Source organism: Schistocerca serialis, chromosome 9 (assembly GCF_023864345.2).
Source record: "Schistocerca serialis cubense isolate TAMUIC-IGC-003099 chromosome 9, iqSchSeri2.2, whole genome shotgun sequence".
Taxonomy (NCBI): domain Eukaryota; kingdom Metazoa; phylum Arthropoda; class Insecta; order Orthoptera; family Acrididae; genus Schistocerca; species Schistocerca serialis.
The window spans coordinates 26,054,314-26,060,366 of NC_064646.1; positions in this window are offsets into that span (position 1 = coordinate 26,054,314).

A 6,053-nucleotide genomic window follows, 5' to 3' on the forward strand; every position below is an offset into this window, starting at 1 on the left:
CCTAATTTTACTTGCCGATAATTGGTGTGTAGTAGAGTTATAGTGTAACACATAAAGTAGTAAATGCAGCATTGGTAAGATCTGCTCAATTGCAACACTTTTAAATTTGAACAGAATTTCTGTTCCTAGACATATTTTGGACCTAGAAACAGTTCTTCACATCTGGGAACCTCTTACCTTTCCAGAGCAATTTTTATAATTTCGTGAAAAAATAATATTTTAAGAACAGAACGAGCAAAAATATTGTTGTTTTTTTTTACTGCACAGCTGATTGGAGATGAAAATCTCAAGCGTGTTCTAACGTGCAGTGCTCTTCCCTGCTTACTCCAGTATTTTTAATTGTGTGTGTTAGTCATAGCTTTGGAGTTACTAAATCTCAAGGCGAAGTAGAACTCGAAGAAATGCGAAAGCATAGCCAGTTTCCTGAATAAATATATCACTGAACGTGGGCGGCGATATTTAAATAGTTTCAGACAGTGCTTGGGAATTATTATATGAGGATGTGTAGCGTTTCTGTCACCGAAGAAGACTGTGGCAGAGCAAGGAAGATGGAGAAGTGAAATTAAGAGCTAACAAGAGTAGGGATTCAGAGTAGAGTCAGGCGGACAGGCGCTCTTTCCAACATTCCTTTGTGTCTCTCCACTACATACACACTCACACACACACACACACACACACACACACACACACACACACACACTCACACGCAGGCATGCACACTGGCGTGTGTGCGCTCGTATGGTGTGCGAGAGCAGGGAAAGGAGGAGGAAGTAATTAGAACAGAGCGACTCCTCTTTCCTTCTCTCTCTCTCTCTCTCTCTCTCTCTGTGTGTGTGTGTGTGTCTCTTTCCCTCTTCGTTTGGATTTGTGTGTCCGAGAGAGAGAGAGAGAGAGAGAGAGAGAGATAGAGAGAGAAAGACAGAGAGAGAGAGGGACGCCAACGTGACGTGAGCAAGCATGACTACAAGACAAGGGAGACGGAGAGAGGGTCACTCGAGAGGAATTTTAATTTGGACATTCCATCGTCGGTTGTTTCGTCCGTGCGCCGTGTAGGCGTCCTCAGAGCTTGGTTGGCTGCGCCGGCCTCCTGTAGGCCGACGTGTCGCGCCCGAGTGGAGAGCTTCCGCCTCGCACCTCCGAACACACCCACACACCGGCTGCTCGGCGAGTGCTAGGCGGCAATACAGAAGCGTGGCTGGACTGCTTTGTCGCGCTTAAAGAAGAGCTAGCTCTGCGGTTACAGTGGCAAGTGGAGGGGGGGGGCAGGAAGTGGGGGGACTATCCTGTGAGACTGCAAAAGAGAAAAAGTGTCGGACAGAATGGGGGAGGGGAGGGGGGAATACTATGTTGTTACCGGAGAACCTGGCGTCGCCTAACAACATGGGAATATTGTCACTTTAACAGGACAGTGGCGTGATGTATACCCTGGTGCAGAGGGCATATGCCAAAGTAATCATGAGACGCTGGTAGTTTGCGATTCAAAGGCTTAGTTCGCAATCTACTTTAACGAAAACTTGGCGTCCCCGCCCCAATAAAATCTATATTGCTAAACAGCTAATTCGATTCATGGTTCATGGTTTAAGTTCCATTGTAGAAACTGTAGGTTGTCTGTCTAACAGCTTTCAAGGGCAAGAATCACTAGATTATCAATATTTCATATAGGTATTGATTGAATTTAAAAACGCAAAATACTGCCATAATCTATTCATTAGGAAATTTACTCTTCTGTTGAAGATGCAATACAGTAAGACAAGTGGTTACAAAGATGGCTCTGAGCACTATGGGACTTAACTGCTGAGGTCATCAGTCCCCTAGAACTTAGAACTTCTTAAACCTAACTAACCTAAGGACGTCACACACATCCATTCCCGAGGCAGGATTCGAACCTTCGACCGTAGCGGTCGCACAATTCCAGACAGTAGCGCCTAGAACCGCCCGGCCACTCCGGCCGGCAAGTGGTTACAGTAGTAAAATAAAATGTATTCTGACGTAGTGCAGTACCCACGATTTATCCCGATTATATTCATCCAACATTTGACAATGAAAGCACTCACTGACTTTAATAAAAATGTAAACATAATTGGAAATCTGAATCAAACTTCTTTTCACAGGCAGTCTTACAAAATAATGAAAGGAAGAAAAAGGTTACTGCTTACTACATTTTCGCTGTTTTTGTAGTGAAACTTCAGCATGAAGCATGGTGGTCCAATTTATTACTTCACTACAACTATATCCGCAACACATTTTGCAGACGGTATTCACATAGCCACATACAGCAGGACGAACCTAAGAAGTTGTACCACTGTACGATATACAGTTCAGAAAATATGACGTCATGCTTTTGCTCAAAATGGAGCGCATATTACCCACAAAGTGTTTGTCTAGTGTTTCATAAGTGAGAGCATTTAGCGACTTCCAACAACCTTTAAACATTAAGTTCAAACCCTTTCTACACTTCTTCTCGCTTGTACGTTTAATGCCAGATATTTACCATATTAACTCGTTTGTGAAGTAAGCAGACGTTTGAGGCTGTGTTATACATGAGTTTTTGATTCTTTATGGATCAGGTGTTTGCTGGTTATGCAGAAAACGCCAAATAATTCCTTCTCAGTGCCAATGCCAGACCGCTAGCTTCCAAGTTGCCACTGTTACTGTCACTAATATCAGAGCAGAAGAATAATTTTTACCACTCATTTTTGTAATTATGTCTCCCGAATACCCCATTATGAGCCTAGGGACAAGGTCCCAAGACAGCTGCAGAGCAGGTAGTCGTACTCTTATTACGAGACATGTCAATCTGATGTCGGCAGAAGGAAATGGAAACGTACTTTCCTGTAGTGAATAATTTAACTGAATTCGTCTGTTTGAGTATACTTGGCCTCACATTCCCATGAATTCCTACATCAGGCCTCTGTCACATTCTGATGCCCTACAAGATTGAATATTGCGTAATTCATCGAACAGGCCCAATACAGATCCAGAATGAGAGGTCCCTTTCTAAGTTCGTCATGCGCTGATAACGATGTCTCGCAAGTGTATGCCAGCCACATCGGGTCCATCACAGTGATCGCTCACGCCCTTACACACGCCACCACGCCTGATAACGCTAATGCACTCTGGTGGTTGACCTGTCAAACAGAACTGCTACCCTAATCATCTACCTGCCGACGGTGTATACGTGTATGAAGTTTCACTGACGCTAGACAGTGTCTTCTGGGTGCTTCAGGCTTTCTCCCAGTCAGGTCACGTTGACGCTGAAGGGTATGCCCGCTCAGCACAGGGATGTCACCCGACCATACAGCCGAGCGTTGTAACATGTCGCTTCAGGGACACAGGGAAGTGAGCCTGACCCGGAGAGATTGTGCCTCGCGACCTAAGAAGAGCCTGTGACCTGGCCAGGCTGGATATAGTTTTTCGGGGGTTTCCCACATCTCACTAAGTAAATACTGGGATATTACCGACATCCCCCTCAGATCTGGGCTATGCTAATGTTCAGAAAACCATTTCATACTAACGCATTAGATATGCTACAGATGTAGACAGATTCCATATTGAGGGACTGATAAGAGAATAATGACCGTAGATGATTACTCTCCTTAAATATATAGTCATTAGCGTCATTGTGGTACCGCCCAGAGATCGCGGTGCCACACAAAAGTTGACAACGCATATCGATACCACGGACATTGGAGAGAGCTCACTGCAGTGCACAGCAAAGTATAGGATGGTCTCCTGAAGACCACACTCCCCTATCGGCTCTGCACTGCCATCGTACTGAGGTCAACATAATGTAGAGCATGCAAGAGCTCTGTCTTTGTTCGAGATGTCAGCTACAAAAAGAATGGCTCTGAGCACTATGCAACTTAACTTCTGAGGTCATCAGTCGCCTAGTACTTAGAACTAATTAAACCTAATTAAGTTAAGGACATCACACACATCCATGCCCGAGGCAGGATTCGAACCTGCGACCTTAGCGTGTCAGCTACAGGATTCAACACCATCACGCAGGACAGTGACAGTTAAAGTTTCTAATACAATCTTCTTTCAGTAAGTTGTACTTTGTTCCCTAATTTGTGCCTAAGAGATGCTTTCGTAGTCAGTACCAAGTGAAAATTGTCAAGGAATACTCGTGACAAAGAATAGTGACAAAGTAAAGTAAATCTTTTATTCATTTCTGTGTTAAAGCGAACTAATATTTCATGTGTCTGAGTTTAGTAAGCCTTCTTTCAGAGCACTCAAAAAACCAACAGTTATCGCAGGACGAAAGTAGTTTCGTCTGGTTCAAATGGTTCAAAAGGCTCTGAGCACTATGCGACTTAACTTCTGAGGTCATCAGTCGCCTAGAGCTTAGAACTAATTAAACCCAACTAACCTAAGAACATCACACACATCCATGCCTGAGGCAGGATTCGAACCTCCGACCGTAGCGGTCGCTCGGCTTCAGACTGTAGCGCCTAGAACCGTACGGCCACTCCGGCCGGCGTTTCGTCTGGTCACAGCAGTTATCATCATTATCATCTCCTTATGACTTGTTTCTTGGAACCACTAGCACAGGGGCATTCCTTGCTTTAGGAATTTCACTTCCTCCACGTGTATCCCGAACTCACTGATGTACCAACCTAATTTGGGAGCGATGTTATCCACAGAGATGAGGATCGTGCTAAGGCTGTGGATTTAGTTGACTGGCTAGAAGATTTGCCTCAGACAGGCTTCTTATTCCATAGAGTCTGAAGTGGAAACACTTGAATCGTCAGATTTACATAGCCTGCTAGTTTATGGCCAGTTTTCGATTGTTCTTGACGTTTTCTTTTCAATCTGTCTGTCGGTAGAGACTTCGGAAGAACGTCATTGGTACTGGCAGTGCTTCCATCCCTACTGGATTCTGTTTGTAGCTGTGCTGGAAGATCTACAGTGTTGACAACCGTAGCCTTTCTGATTGCCCATGGACAGATATGAGTAAGAGCGCATCCAGATTTTGTTAAAAAAAAAAAAAAAAAGACCGAAACATATTCAGAATAATTTTTCTAAATAAATTTATTACCTCAAATTCTTCTAAATATAAGTAAACACTCAATCATTATAATTACATACTGCATTTAAACTAGTAAAGAAAAGGCGGCAACCGAACTTCTTACAATATTGTTATCATAAGTTTTCCTCCAATTGCAAACAGCCGACACCCATTAAAGTTACAGACTTTTGCATATTAACATGATGTAGTGTAGCTAAGACTTCTCATTTTATTGACTTTTCTTTCAGTATTTTTGGTCACGACAGGAACGTGCGACAGTTCTCATAGGTTAGTGAGAACTGGGATTCGCCATGTATCTTGTGGAAAATGGTTTCTTGCGTGGGAAAGTGGCTTGGGCGGGAGGTGCTGTAGATACGCCACTGGATGTGACAGAGAGGACTTATCTTGGGACTGCATGAATAATCTGATTAAGGAACAGGAAGGGAGAATCTGTACCCTTCACACACAATTGGAGGAAGCAAGGACAGAGCTCCTAAGTATTAGGGAAGAGGTGCGTGGAGAATATCTGCGAAATAGCATCTGGAAGAAAGGTTGGGAGAAAGAGGATGTAGTCTGATATTTTCACTGTACACAAGAATAAGAGATTTTAGCAGCTACCAGAATTAACGGAAGAGGTGCCTCTACATAGAAATGAGTGTGAGCAGCTAGCTTCAATAATGTTCAGGAAGACTAGAAGTTAGAAATATGTTGGCACGAAGAAAGTACTACTGCTAAAACTTTGTCATGGGCAAGATGTAAACTGTCTGTTGCCGGAAATGCTAGAATGAGAGTAACGGATCACTAGCATATTTAACCTTAATGCAGCGATGAGTTCAGTACATTGTTGCGGTGTAGGGTCATAAGAAGAAAGCGCGGGACGTAATAGTCAGCTGAGCAGGAGACAAATTGTACATGGATCGGCATGTTTTATAGGTGGTGACTCGTCTGATATATTTTTCTTTTCTTTCTTCTTTCTTTTTTCATCTGCTTCCTTTTGCCATCTACATATATCTTTGATGGTGTATACTATTATTATTGATTG